Genomic DNA, 14,835 nt, shown 5'->3' with positions numbered 1-14,835 from the left:
TTCAAAGGGCGAGTCTTTACCCAGCGCCTCCAGAGTTCCCGGGCTGCCTTAGGCTCTCGGGAGGGCAGGCCCGCCGCGAGCCGGTACCCGTTGCGGGGGATCCCGGCCGGGATCTGGGGGTCGTCCCGGGAACGCGGGCCGGGATCACGAGCACGTTCCAAGCTGCGCGCGGCGGGGTCGCACAGGCGGGCGCGGAGCGCTTCCGGGAGGAGTGTTCCCGCTGCACTCGCGACCTCTGACCCTAGCCTAGGGGCCTGCAGGCGCTCGCGGGTCTGGCCGGCCGCGCTCCGCCCCAGGCCCCTCCGCGCAGGCGCTGCCAGCCGCGGTTCCCATGGCGACGGGGGGCGCTTCCCCGCGCGAGGCCCCGCCCCCAGCAGGCTAGGCTGCGCGGGGCCGCGGCGGCGCGGGCAGGTGCCGCGGGCTGCGGGCAGGTGGCGGCGCGGCACGGGCAGGCGGCGGCGGCTGCAGGGTAGGTTGTGCGGCGGCCGCCGGCGGTGGGGGCGGGCTGTCTGCCCCCAGTCCCCCGCCCGCGGAGGGGCTGGGGAGGCGGCGGTGGGCGATGGCCGCCAAGTTTCTCCTCGGCTGAGGCCCCGGGAGAAAAGTTGGCAAAGTTGGCCCGGGAAGAGGTGGGGACCCGGTGGATCTCCCCTGGCTCCGGGTCTGCGTGGAGGGAGGATCCCGATTTGGGAGCCGGGGGATCGGTCTCCCGAGACTTGGGAGTGGATCCCGCGGGAAGATCCCGCACAGGGCAGCCAATGGATCCCGCACCACCAGGCTGAAGACTTGGGAGTCGATCCCAGGAGTGGATCGGGCACCGGCGGCCTGGGGTCCCTGCCATTCGATCTCCAGCCTGAGAATGGCGGGGGTCAGTGATTGGAGACTGGGAGCTAGTTGATCCCTCTCCCTCTCCCTCTCCCTCTCCCTCTCCACGCTTGTCCGAGCCGTGGCAGTGGATCCTGAGAGGAAATCTTGTAGCCGGGAGCTGGGGGATCGCCGGAGATCCGGGGCACCCAGTCTGGAGCGGCTAGGATCTGGACGTCCGTGCGGGTTGGAGGCCCGGAGGTGGGCACTGGGGAACTGGGGTGTCCGCGAGGCCGAGCCCGGGGCGAGAGGATTCTGCGGGCAGCGGGGGCGTTGAAGAGAGCAGCGCGCGGGGCCCCTCGGGCGCCGGGGCTCTGGACGCGCCCTCCCCGCGGGGCCTGCGCTCCCCTCCGCGCGCCTTCCCAGGGCTGAAGCACCCTGATGGGATTAAGGCTCAGCCCCCCTGCTCCTAGGCTGGCTCGGAAGGCCCTCATCTTGCTGGTGGCGCCGCCCGGAGCCACAGGCGGGGCTCTTGGGAAGGGAAGTAGCCCGTTGACCCCCACCCGAGCCCGACCTCTCCACACCCTTCTGGCACACACTCGCTTCGGAGCCGGGGCGCCGCGCCCTGAAACCCGCTCGCGTCCTGTAGCGGGGTGCGTGACCTCCGCGCGCCGCCTAGGTGGCCTGGGCTTCCTGCCGGCCGGCGCTGAACTTTCTCTACCCAGGAGCAGCCATTACCTTTTGGAAGGGAAAGGGCTGTACCTGTTGCACAAAGGAAGAGCGTTTTCTTTGCAGCTTCTTTGTGACCTTGGGAAAAACACTTAACCTCTCTGAGCCCCGTCTCCCCTTGGAGCAAAATGGGGTAGGATCGGGAGGGGGATCAAAGTCTTCTGAGTGGCCGGCGGGATTAATAGGTGTGATGGGTATGAGACAGGGACTCTGTAATTAATAAGTGGGCTCTTATTCTGTGGCCATTTCTTTCCCGTGCCCCATCCCCTGTACTTCCCATACAGTATCCCAGGGGAAGCTCCAGAAAGGCAGCTTGCTGTCTTTTTAAACTGCAGGATTAGAGAGATGGTTAACTTGGTCTTTGCTCCAAAGGGGTTTATTGCCCCTCTGATCCCCCTCGCAGAGAGAGAAGCTCTGGAGTTTGGCTAATCAGTAACCAGGGCATTTGGACGAGGCTTGTCCCTTAGCTCAGCTTTCCCCTTTCCCAATCCATGGAGGCTCCTGGACAAACACGCATTCACCTCTAGACACTGGCTTCTCATCCCTGGGACGGTTCCCAAGGGAGTTGTGTAGACACCAGTGCCCTCTTGGTGGTTTTAAGGGGAATCCTTTTTAAAGGATTTGCGTGCTTGACGAGGGCGCAGTTACCCAAGAGAAGTGCCAGGTTCCGGTGCTGGACACACGAGGCCGCTGATTCAGTCAACCAGTGTGTGTATTTGAGTACCTACTATGTGGCAGACACAGGGCAAGTTAGGATCTGCCCTCCTGGCATTACATTCTAGCTGTGGCCCTGAGGCAGCCGTGCTGATTCTTGATGTTGGGGTTGCAACCACACCCCAGATTCTGAAGGTGGAGGACCCCCACCTTGGAGGTACCGGGGGCTTTTACTCAAGGCTGACCTTGGCAGGAAAATGGAACAGGCCACTGTCTGATCCTGAACATATATTCCCTCGCACCATCTCCAGGATACATCTCTTGACCAATTCAGAAAAAGAACCCCAGAGGAGTATTTTAAATATACTTCATTCATTCATTCATTCGTGCGTGCATGCATACATGCAATAAATATTTCAAGACATTGTGTCAAAGAGGAGGCTAGCAGTCATAACCTTGAGGGGTAAAGCCTGGTGAAAAGAGGCAATTGTCTGGAGGGGAGAGCTCTGATAATAAGCAGAGGGGGTGATGCCTGCCTTCTGGCATGCAGCGGAATGGGGGTCAGGGGGGTTAGTTTCTTGGAGAACTTGCCAGCAGGACGAGGATGGTGTTATGGGCCAGAAAAAGGGAACAGAACGGCCTGAAAACACAGGAGGGAGCATGGGGTGTTGGCAGGAGATGCTGGCCGAGGCCAGGTTCACTATTCCCAGGGGTTTGGACTTTATTCCAGGGCTGCGGGGTGCTGTGGATGTTTCTCTGTAGGAGGGGCATGGAGTCAGATGTGTGTTTTGGGAAGCTTGCTCTGCTTTTCTGAGGAGGCTGAGAGACCAGTGAGAGTGCTAGAAAAATCCAGATGAGAGGTGGTCGTTGTCTGAACTTGCATACAGACGTTGGTCAGTATTCTATTTAGGGAGCCACTCGGTTGCAGACCCCTTCCTGGAGGCGTAGCAGCTGGGTAGGCTTTCTGAGTGCCCCTTGTCTGCCTGCCCAGGGATGGACATAAACATCCAGGTCCTTGGGACTTCACACTTGAACTCACCACCTTTCTGTGTGAGGGAACGGGGCTCGTTATTCCCATTTCATAGATGCGGGAATCAATAATGTGGCAAGGTCTTTGCCAGTCACTGTGGCAGAGTAGGGATTTGAACTTGCTTCCAAATTGCAACTTGTGGATGTTCGGAGTCTGTGAGGTTGAGTACAGAAGCCTCAGGGTGGTGAGGTTGAGTCAGGGTGCAGCAGGGATAAACCCAGGGAGGCTTCCAGGAGGAGACAGGGATAGAAAGGAGGGAGAGGGGAGGATTACTGGGGGCAAACCCTGGTCGGGCCTTTCCCGGCTGTGGTCTGAGACATCGTTCTCGTTTCGAGACCCAACTTCCTCATCTGTAAAATGGGCTCATGATAAGCTACTCCCCTCACTCCGAAGGGTTGTTCTGTGAGTTCAACGAGGCAGTACATGGAAGTGCCAGGCACAGTGTCTGCACCGGTCCGTGCTCACTAAGTCATGGGTATGATTATTATCTTTATAGCTTGTCACTGGGATGTGTTTCAGGCAGGCAGCGCCTCTCCCAACCTGGTGGGGGAGGGGGGAGGTGGGGGGCTGGGCAGCCACAGGTGACACTTGAGCTGAGTCTTGAAGGATGAGTAGGAGGCAAAGAGAGGACATTCCAAGCAGGAGGAGCGGCAGGCAAAGGCATAGCTTCAGCGGAGAATTGCATGCTAACTGCTATGCCCAGAACACAGAGTGTGCTGAATGAATGAATGAAAGACCATCGGCAGCAAAAAATTCTCTTTACACCCCCGGCCACTCCCTAAGTATTCAAGCAGGAAGGCTTTGCCAGCTTTGGGATATAAAAGAGGGCAGGAAGATCACTGTCTAGGAGTTCAATATTCCTTGCCCCACTCACCTATCCGTATAGAAGTGTGACCCCAGACAAGCCACTTCCCTCTTAAAACCTCAGTTTGTTCCTCTGTGAAATGGGATGATTGGAGAGAATGTAAGTAAAGCACAGAACACATCAGAATACTTGCTGTTCACTGAACCCTTCCTGTGTGCCAGGCTCTGGGCTAAACTCTTTGTTCTTTTTTTATTTTTCACGACAAACCTGCGCGATGCCTGTTTTGGGGACCCTTGATTTTGCAGTTTTTGAAAGTGAGCCTTGGGGGAGTCCTATCCACTCCCGCTACTCAAACTCTTTTATTTATTTACCAAAAATATTTTAATGTTTGTTTACTTTTGGGAGAGAGAGAGAGAGAGTGAGAGTGCGCACGTGCAGGCTCGTGCAAGTGGGGGAGGGGCAGAGAGAGGGAGACAGAATCCAAAGCAGGATCCAGGCTCTCAGCTGTCAGCACGGAGACTGACGTGGGGCTGGAACTCACGAACCGCAAGATCACGACCTGAGCCACAGTCAGATGCTTAACCGACTGAGTGACTGAGTCATCCAGGTGCCCCTCGAACTCTTATCATTTAAAAGGATGCTGATACACTGTTTCAATTGAGGGACACACAAGCACATGCACGCACATTTTTTTCCTTTGTGTGATGAATATTTTATCGAGCATTGTATGTGGCAGTTCAAAAGAGTTTCTGCCCTCAGGAATCCACTCCTCAGGAATCTGGTCGATCACATGGGAGGAAAAGTGGCAGAGAGGCAAAGGGAGACAGGTATGCAGATGATTATGGATTGACTTCTACAGGGTAGTTATTACTCTCCCTTTGTTAATTGCTCAGTTAATGGACCTTTGAAATGTACTGTAGCCTTGTCTCTATTATAAATATGTCCTCAAAGCGTGATCTTTGGATATTTGCGTCACTGAGTCAGAAGTGATACACACACATACATTTGCTGCGTATATACATTTTTTTGTATTGTGAAAATAACATGTAACACACCAGAAACTTTAAAGATGGCCAAATGCTACTGTTTTAAGTGGCAAGCCAGTCCCCCCTGCCAGCCTTTATCACCCTCTGCCGATTATCTTGAGTTACTTTTATGTTCACTCTGGAGCCACATGGAAGGAATTGACTCTGAGTTCTGCCACGTATCGGCTGGGTGACCCTGGGCAGGTGACTTAACCTCTCTGAGCCCCAGTGCCCTCGGTAGTAACCAGGGGTAAATTGTGGGTGGTGAGGGTTGCTGAGCTGAGTAAATGAGAAGGGCCTGGCACATGGTCAGTGCTCCACATGTGTTGATTGCTACTCTTCCTTTTCTTGTTACTTGTTGTGGTAGAGGGGTGTTGCCCCCTCCCCCTAGACTTTGTGCTCCAAGAAGGCAGGAACCCTGTCTTTGCTTGTTTCTTCAGCCCACAGTTGTGGAATAAACAAATGAATCAATATGTGTAGACATATTCTTCTAACAATAGCAATTATAAAACAAAGAGTTTCATCCATAAATCAAAAATAGATTTGGATATGTTCCCATTTCAGAATGTTTGGACTTACCCTACTCTTAAAAAGCTGAACAGGGGCGCCTGGTTGGCGCAGTCGGTTAAGCGTCCGACTTCAGCCAGGTCACGATCTCGCAGTCTGTGAGTTCGAGCCCCGCATCGGGCTCTGGGCTGATGGCTCAGAGCCTGGAGCCTGTTTCCGATTCTGTGTCTCCCTCTCTCTCTGCCCCTCCCCTGTTCATGCTCTGTCTCTCTCTGTCCCAAAAATAAATAAACGTTGAAAAAAAAAAAAATTAAAAAAAAAAAAAAAAAAAGCTGAACAACACCCCCAAAGCCTGAAGGTGCTATTAGTTGTTGAACGGATCCTCTGTGGATGGGCATGAGTTGTTTGGATTCTTGCTGTGGCACACAGTGGTGTAATCCACATCCCTGTTCCTGTGTCTTTGCACACTTCTTGCATTCCATTGCATTGCAGTCTTGCAGGACAGATTCCAGGAAGTGGAACTGATGGAATAAAGGGTGTTTGGGATGTTGATCTGGCCTGCCCAGTTTCCCTCCCGAGCTGTTGATCTTTTCACATTCCTCCTAAGGCTGTGGGAGAGAGAACCTGTTGGCATGTATCGGAGGGAGGGAACAGTGGATGACTCTGATTGGTGGCCATGGGAATAACATCTGGCGTGACAGTAGGGAAGGTGATAGTCCCTGCAGGCAGCATACTTTGCAGCCCTTGGGTTTTCATCCAACCTGCGGGGGACCGTGTCCTGGAAGATATGTGCCTATTATACACAAAAGTCCACCTGCTTCTCTCTAGAAACATGTGATTTTGCATTGGTCAGGTTTTCCTATGGTAATACTGTGTAACAAGCATCTCTCCTATTGCAGTGGCCTTTAACGGCACACCGTGTGTTCCATGTTCCCGGGTCAGCGGATGGCTGAACTGAACTTGACTGGGCTTGGGCGGCCAGGCCGGACATCAGGCTTTGAGTTGGGTGCGTGTCTGCCCTATGTGTCTTCATCTTGATGGTGGCAGCCACTTTTTGGTGGTGGACTCAGGAGCTCAGTGGACCCCAGCGGGCCCTCCGAAAGCCTCTACTAGGAACCTGGGGGTGTCCCTTCTGTCCTTCTTCTGTTGGTCAAAGCAAGTCACATGGCCACGCCCAACGTCGGGCGGAGAGATGTATACTCCCCCAGTGGAGGCTGAGAGGGAGTGAGTATATATTTTCTGAGCAGTAATAACCTGTCACAGTCAGGTTTCTGACGGGGCAGGATGGAGTCTGGGTGGAGGGTCTGTCCAGAAGCGGGGCGGTGAGAACCGTGGCACATGATTTGTGTGGGATGCATCAGAGCCTAAGGAGACCTGATTAGACTTAATAACCCAGGACAGGAAGTTCACCTCTCTGAGCCTCAGTTTGCTCATCTGGAAAGTGGGAATAATATGCCCTCTCCGGCAGAGCTGCTGTGAGGCTCACACGTGGTATTGGATAAGGAGATGTTTCGTGTCTGTGACATGAGGTGCAAACGTGGGGCATGACTGTCCCAAAGGTGAGTTTTGCTCTGGATTTGGTTTACCATTCCTCAAGCTGTGGTACTTACCAGTGAGGCCCGTGGAGTGGGTGAGCACACTGAGGCCAGGGGGAGCCTCGGAGGGGTCAGGTTCACATTCACATCCCAGCTCTGCCCCCTGTGGGCCATGTGACCTTCGGCCAGTCTCATTACCTCTCCGAGCCTCAGTTTTCCAGTCTGTAAAGTGGATGTGGGGTCCGTGCTTGTGACCGTTGGGATGAAGTAGAGGAGAAGCACCTGGTGCCTGTGAGCGTGGAGCTGAGGAGGTCCTGCCAGGGGTGGAATGAGGAATTCTGCAGAATTGGCTCTTCCCAATACCCCTTGCGACTATCGCAGGGAATCTGCATTCAGACTGCCTGGGTTCAAATCCCAGCGCCACCACTCTCCAGCTGAGCGAGCGGCTTTGGGCCAGGCAGTTGGCCCCTTTAGGTCTTAGTTTCCTCATGTGTGAAATGGGCATGACACGAGCTCCTGCCTCATTAAAGGGGCTGATACACAGCACGCGCCATGAACGTACAGGCATCAGCTGTTACCGTCAGTGTTATCTCGTATTATCGTTAGTCTGCAAAGGCCCAGGGAGGTTGCTTCTGGTCCGGGGGACCCCCAGGGCCTTGGGGGAAGGGAGTGAGGAGAGAGATGCTCTTAGGACCTCTGCTTCTGAGCAGGTGCCCTGGCCCTTCTGCTGGAGCCAGAGGAGGGCTGTCTGTGAATGGGTCCCTGTTCACATGACTTTCTTTCCCCAGGGCAGGCATTACTTGCTGGGGAGGGGCAAGGTGCCTTGCCAACCATGCTGTGCTCCCAAACCTGGGGCAGCCGCAGTCCAGCCAGGAAAGAGGCCTGGAAACTTTTCGTTTAAGGGATATCCACACTGCTGGTGGTGGAGGCACTCGTCAGGCTTCAGGAGCCCATGGCTATGAGTATTCGTGGAGGCCACCCAAGCTAGGCGCAGGGTGGCAGGTTACTCTCTCACTCTTTCAGTCATTCACACGATAAACATTGGTCCTATGTGGATCGTGTGCAGGGGCCTGGCTGTGGGGAAACTGGAAGTCTGCTGGGTGTCAGGGGTTGGGTTTCTGCAGAAAACTGGGTGGGGGAGGTAGAGATTCTGGGGTGCCCCACACATGGGATTCTTGTGTGGCCCCGGGCAGGTCACTTCACCTCTCTGAGCATTTCCTCATCCATGAGGTGAGTCTCAGACCAGGATGTCACCGGAAGTGGGAAAGGACAGCTTTTGACCTGTGTGAGCCAGGTGGCTTTTGCCCGGACCACTGTGCCTTCAGAAATTTGGGGTTGATGACTGAGGCTGCCTTTCCTCTACTTGCTGAGACTTGGCCTTTGGGCACACTGATGCTAGTTGTAGTAAAATAAAACCAGTAAGTAGAGAGCATTCATTCCCCCCCTAGGCACCGTGCTCATCAGTGTTTCATTTCATTCTCATGCCCCCATTTTACAGGAGAGACAACTGAAGCTCAGAGAGGGAGTCGCGTGCCCAAGGGTCACTACTGGGAAGGGAGGATGCAGCTCTTGTGTCCTGACCCCCGCCCGCTGCTGCCCACCTGGCGATAAAGCAGGACAGAGCGGGACAGTTTGAGAATTCTGTCGCCTCTCCATCATGTCATTGCTGCGTGACTTTGGGCAAATGACTTGGCCCGTCTGAGCCTCATCTGCAGGAAGAAGATGCTAAGATTTTCCGTGTGGGGGTCCTTGTGGGATTGGGTAAGATGACTGTATACGAAGCCTCCTGCATATAGTAGGCACTTGAAACACAGGAGCCCTTCCCCGTACAAGATCAGCTTGGGGTTTTTAAAACAAAGGTGTGTGAGTTGCGAAGCCCAGGAATTGCTCTATAAATCACAATGTAAGTCTCTCTTGCTTGGAGTAGCAGCAGAAATAGCGATGGTAGCAATAATGGTAACAACAGCTTGGATGGACTCCTTGTATTCCAGGACACGTGGGACACGTGGGTTTGTACATTACTTTATCTGATCCTTTCCTGTATCCTCTCTTCAGCCTATGGAGAAAGGTGCTGGTGTTGGTCCCATTTTACAGATGAGGAAACTGAGAGGTGAAGCGCCTTGCCCACAGCTACCAGCTAGTGGCAGGCAGGGAGCACCGGAGCCCCTTTGTGCGTGAATGTCATTGGCGTGTCCCTCCCCCCCACCCCCCACCACCACTGGGGACCCAGCTGTATTTTCAAAGGCTCCAGGTCAGGCTGCAGCACCCAGCCGACTCTGTTTATATTCATTTTCTTTGTGTGTTGCGGCCTCAGTGACAAAAGGCCTTTCTGGAACTGGCCTGTTTACCTGTGGGGTGGTACGGCACTCGCTGCTGGGGGAAGGAAACCCGGGGGGTGCGGGGCCTCCCAGCAGAAGGGGACGCCAGCGGGCATGTTGGGTACACCGAGGTCACCGTGTGAACTCGCACCTGCTGACCTGCCCGGACGTGAAGCCTGGGCCTTGGTGGGCACTGTGCCCGCTGAGCCCTGCCCTGTGCCCAGGGCCGGGCCGGGGCGTGACTGGTCGGGGAACTCCCAGGGCCCTTTGGCCTGGAAAGCTGCCCAAGATCATTTTAGGCCCCAGCCCTGGAAACTCTTGTCTTTGTTTCTGGAACTGATTGCCTGCATGCTGGGGACTGTGCTTGGCACGTGAGGGCATCCTAGGTCATGGGAGAGAACACAGAGTGTAGGAGCATGGGTTCTGGGCTGGAAATTGGGACTCGGCGTTCTGGGACCAGCTTCTCTGCTGTGTGTCCTCGAGGAGGCCCCTGTCCCTCTCTGGGCCTCTTTCACCAGGAGAGGGGGACCTGGATGGGTAGCTCCCAGAGCCCCTTACTCAGCGTAAGGTAAAAGTGGCAGAGTCTGGATTTGACTTCAGGCCTGCCTCCTGCAAACCCAGACTCCCCCTAATAACACTCAAGACAGCCAGTTGCCTTCTCCCCACCTCCGGCTGACCCTGTGGGAAATCACCTCTCTCCCCTTGGAATGTCCAGCGCCATTCTTTCCTTCTCCTGGGATGGTCGATCATTTCCACCTTTGCCCTTTGCTAAGTGCCCACTGTGCACCCGGACCCGTGGTGGGCCCTGGGTCTCAGGGCTGCCTGGGACGTGGCCCCTGCCCTCTCCAGGGAGAGAGAAGAGGAGGCAGAGGGTGGTGTAATGGTGAGGGCAGGCAGGGGCCCAAGGGGTGCTGGTCTTCTGGCCCCCCCCTTCTGTCAGCTTTGAAGCCAGACTGTTTCCCGTGACGCACCCAGGAGTTGGATGCGAGAGGAAGTTTTGGGACCAGCGACGCCACCTTCTTGGAGAGGCGACAGGTGCCCGGTCGCGGTCGGCACTAACTCCGGAAAAGCAGTGACGGTGCCTCCTGGCATCGCCTTCGTCCAGATGCCTCAATCACAGCCCCTCTGCTTTTCCTTCTTTCAGTTCATTCAAAAGGGGGTTTTGTTGGAAGTGGGGGGCAGCTTTTGAAAAGCTTCGGAGGCATTTCTAGAGTGCCCAGAAGGCCGGCTGAGCCAGCAGAACAAGTGTGAGCCCTCTGTCCCGGCTTCCGTTGGGGTCAGCCGGGCTCCCAGGGGGCTCTCCGGGTGTCCCCCAGTTCCTGTTCCGAGGCCTGAGCCATCCCCAAAGGTGGCTCTCCCGTGGACCTTAGCAGCCCCCTGAAGACACTGCCCAGGTTTGTCACCAGCCACAGGAGTGGCTTCCCTTCTCTGCCTCAGTGTCTACACCTGTGAAACGGGATGCCGACACCTTCCTCCCAGCTTGGCCGGGAGCTCTGAACGAGGTCACTCGTGTGAACGTGGGGTGAACGTGGGGTGGAAGGCGAGTCGGTGTCCATCCTGTCGGGTGAATGGTGATGTTAGGTAAAGCCCCCACTGTGTGCATGTGTCTCTCTGGAGTGCTTCTGGTTTATGGCTGGTGGGTCCTTCTGCCTTATAGGGCGCTCACCTCCACACCTGGCCTGCGGTGGCTTGAGATTACTGCTTGTCAAGTGGCTCTGGTTTCATTTTCCAGATGAATAATTTTTATTCTCTTTTTGTCCTCATTACAATACATTTACACTGTATACATTTACATTATAATACGTTTTCCCATTGTTGAACGTGTATTTATTGTTAATGTTTATTTATTTATTTTTGAAGAGTGGGTGGGGAGGGACCGAGAGAGGGAAACAGAATCCCAAGCAGACTCCGGGCTGTCGGCGTGGAGCCCGATGCGGGGCTTGTACTCATGAACCGTGAGATCATCACCTTAGCTGAGATCAAGAGTTGGACGCGTAACCGACTGAGCCACCCAGGCGCCCCTCACTGTTGAACATTTAAAATACAGATAAACCAAAAGGAAGGTAGAACTCATGATCCGACTTCTAAGGTAGCCGGTGGTAATAGTTTGAGGAGTGATTTAAAAAAAAATTAAAAAAAAAAAAATTTTTTTTTATGTTTTATTTTATACTTGAGAGAGAGAGAGAGAGAGAGAGAGAGAGAGAGAGAGAGCATGAGCAGGGGAGGGGCATAGAGAGGGAGACACAGAATCCCAAGCAGGCTCCAGGCTCCGAGCCGTCAGCACAGAGCCCGATGTGGAGCTCAAACCCACGAGCAGTGAGACCATGACCTGAGCCGAAGTCAGATGCCCAACCGACTGAGCCACCCAGGGGCCCCTGAGGAATGATTTTTAGATTTGTCAGACACACGATGCATATGTACATGTGATTGAAAGATGTCAGCACCGTAATCTGGGGGTTCAGAACGTTGGCTTTATCCTCAGGTGGATTGGTTCAAATCCGGGCTCTGCGATGTCCTAGCTGTGGGGCCTTAGGCAGGTCACATCCCCTCCCTGAGCCTCAGTTTCTCCTCTGTAAAGTGCGGCTGTGTGAGGATTCAGTGAGTTAATGTATGTGAGGGGATTAGAGGTGCCTGGCAGAGAGCAAATGCATAATTTTTACTAGCTATCATTTTATACGTATGCGTATTTTTTTCTTGTGAGCGGTGAGCGCCTTTCCGGGAAGGTCGCAGTCTACAGTTGGTGGATTCGGACATCAGGCTGGGGGGACCCCCAGGCCACCTCCTCCGGGGAGTGCCCAGCAGTGCTCAATTTCATTTCAGACGCGGGGGCTGCTCAGAACGGGGGTTGGGCTGGGTGTTTGGGCCCACACAAAGCGCCCTGGATGCTTTTCCAAGCCAGTCCTGATCCTTTATCTTTAGACTTATTGCTCAGGGATGTTTCCTGTCCCCACCAGGGCCTGAGCGTTGTCCAAGTTAAAGCGGGCAGATGGTCCCAGTGGGCTGGAAGAGGCCCCTGTAAGATGAGCTCAGCAGGAACCCTTCCTCCTCCTCCTCCTCCTCCTCCTCCTCCTCCTCCTCCTCTGGCTGCAGCTGTGGCTTCAGGATGGGCTCAGCCACACCTGGAACAAGAGGCAGGGTCAGGTGGATACCTCGAAGAAGGTCTGAAAACTAGGGAGTCACCTGGACACCAGTGGGACCCGGAGAGCCAGAGAGCGGGTTAATGGTATTCAGAGGTGAGTTTAGGGTTGGTGATACCCATGGAGGGAAGTGATGTCGCCCCTTACTTGCTCTGTGACCAAGGGGAAGTTAGACAACTTGATCTGCCCTCAGTTGCCTGGTCTGTAAAACGGGGCTAATAGGTCTCACCTTATAAAGTTGTTGGGACACAGTGTGTAAAGGCCCCTGGCACAACCAGGCACATAGTTTGTGCTTCCTCCTCCGAATCGTCTTCATTTAGTTATGTTTATAACAAAAACGCTGACTGAGCACATCTGGTGCTAAGATCTTGCTGCGGTCATCACACTGAATCCTTGTAATTAATTGTAGTTGCGGGGCCCATGGGTGGCCCAGTCGGTTGAGCCTCCGACTTCGGCTCAGGTCAGGATCTCACGGTTCGTGGGTTCGAGCCCCGCGTCGGGCTCTGTGCTGACAGCTCAGAGCCTGGAGCCTGCTTCGGATCCTGTGTCTCCCTCTCTCTGTGCCCCTTCCCTGCTTGTGCTCTGTCTCTCTCTCAAAAATAAATAAACATTAAAAGTTTCTTTAAAGAAATAAGACGTAATAAATTGTAGTCGCTATTGCCAATAATACTACTGTCTTGCTGTCTGATTCCGCGTTGCTTGGGACTACGTTTAACCAGAGCTCCACACCTTTATCCGTGTGAGAAAACATTCAACACCCAGTAAGTGGTCAATAAAAGTGGTGCCATAGTGGTGACTATTATTTTTGCCGGTGCTCTCGGGAGCTGTTTGTATGAGAGGCAGACAACTCACCCCAACCCAGCGTTTGTAATTTGAAGCACCTGCCTGGGTGGGTCTTCTTCTGGGGCTGATCCTAAAACCACCGCTTGATGTCATTGTTGCCTCCCCCCTAGTAGTGGTCCCCCCAGGCCCTGTTCACTCACCTCCACTGCTCTGAATGGCCCTTGAATCTTGGGAGTGCCCTTTGGATTCTCCAGATTGAATATTGTACCCATAAAATGCACATCCCAAATCTCTCCCAAATTTGGAAGACTGTCATCTGGCTGTTGTTGTAGGATGTGGTACTGAATTTGCACCCAGAAACTGTGTTTTGGAGGGGCGTACCACGGAGGAAGGAGGCTGGCTTGTAGACGGTGTTGGGAGGTCACCTGGCCTTGTGCGCTCCTGGCTTGGGCCATGGCCTGGGTGTCTCCTTGAGCAGGCTGTCATCTTCACGTGCCACTGTTTCCAGAGAGGTTTCTTTGACAAACTTCTAGGGGGAGAACGATCCTGGGGAATTTCGGCTTCTGGGGTGTCTAGTGTGAGGGGGTAGAGGAAGGGTAGGCGGCTGAACCAGGCCGGGATCCCAGCTGGTCCCTGGGTTTCCCTTCTACTGAAAGCCAAGGTGATGCTAGAGAGAGATGCTAAGCTCTAAGTGTAACTCTGTGGGTGGAACTTATTACAAAAACGATATAGCATTTATTGTAGAGAGTGGTTCTTATTACAAAAAACAACACAGATTTGTGGTAGAACACAAGCAAAACATACGTGCGCAAAACACTCTACAAAAATCAGTCAAAATGTTAACCACCTAGACAGAGACTCCAGTGCTTATAACTAAAAGGGTAAGATTAATGTTTATTGAGCACTTGCTACGTGCTTTACGTGCTCTATCTCATTTCACCCATTCAGAAAACCATATTCATGAGGGGTTTGGACTCAGGACGCTGTACTCGTGAACACATGGTCAGAACCACGCAAAGGATCTTGCCATCCATTGATTCTTCCACCTGCCCTCCATCTACTTTTCCAACCGTCTTCTATCCATCTTTATATCTACCCATCCGTGTTATTCTGTCCACCCACCCATGTACCCACCCACCCATTAATTTACCCATCCAATCTGCTATCAGTGCATACATAGAGCACCCAAATATCCACCCTTTCCATCCATATATCCACCCATTCATCCTTTCTTCCACCCATCCATCCAATCATCCATCTATCCATCCATCCACCCACCCATTAATTTATCCACCCATCCATCAGTGCATATGTTGTGTATTCATTTATCCACCCATGTATGCATTCACCCTTTGTTCTGCCCATCCATCCATCCATCCATCCATCCATCCATCCATCCATCCCATGCAATTATCGAGTACCCGTTTGTTTTAGACACCTCTTTACCGAAGACACAACAGGATTCCGTGCCTTTATGGGCCAGACATTCTAGTGGGGAGAAGGAGGTACAC

The 14,835-nt window shown here is 53.8% G+C and overlaps 1 protein-coding gene across 3 annotated transcripts in view; it reads left to right on the top strand.

The window, feature by feature from the left end:
• Window positions 1-438: 438 nt before the first annotated feature.
• KIAA1671 (KIAA1671 ortholog) overlaps window positions 439-14,835 on the top strand; it is a 203,770-nt gene continuing 189,373 nt past the window's right edge. For 2 of the 3 annotated variants that reach the window (XM_045458791.1, XM_045458789.1), the window contains exon 1: window positions 852-1,062. The gene's annotated coding sequence lies outside the window, so the exon portion shown is untranslated. Of the gene's footprint in view, window positions 470-851; window positions 1,063-14,835 lie in introns of those variants that run through there. The other variant, XM_045458790.1, reaches the window with a different exon arrangement.

This window comes from Leopardus geoffroyi, chromosome D3, assembly GCF_018350155.1.
Source record: "Leopardus geoffroyi isolate Oge1 chromosome D3, O.geoffroyi_Oge1_pat1.0, whole genome shotgun sequence".
In the NCBI taxonomy this organism is placed as follows: Eukaryota; Metazoa; Chordata; class Mammalia; order Carnivora; family Felidae; genus Leopardus; species Leopardus geoffroyi.
Note: the sequence above shows the minus strand (reverse complement) of the source record. Positions and strands in the feature narration are given on the sequence as shown.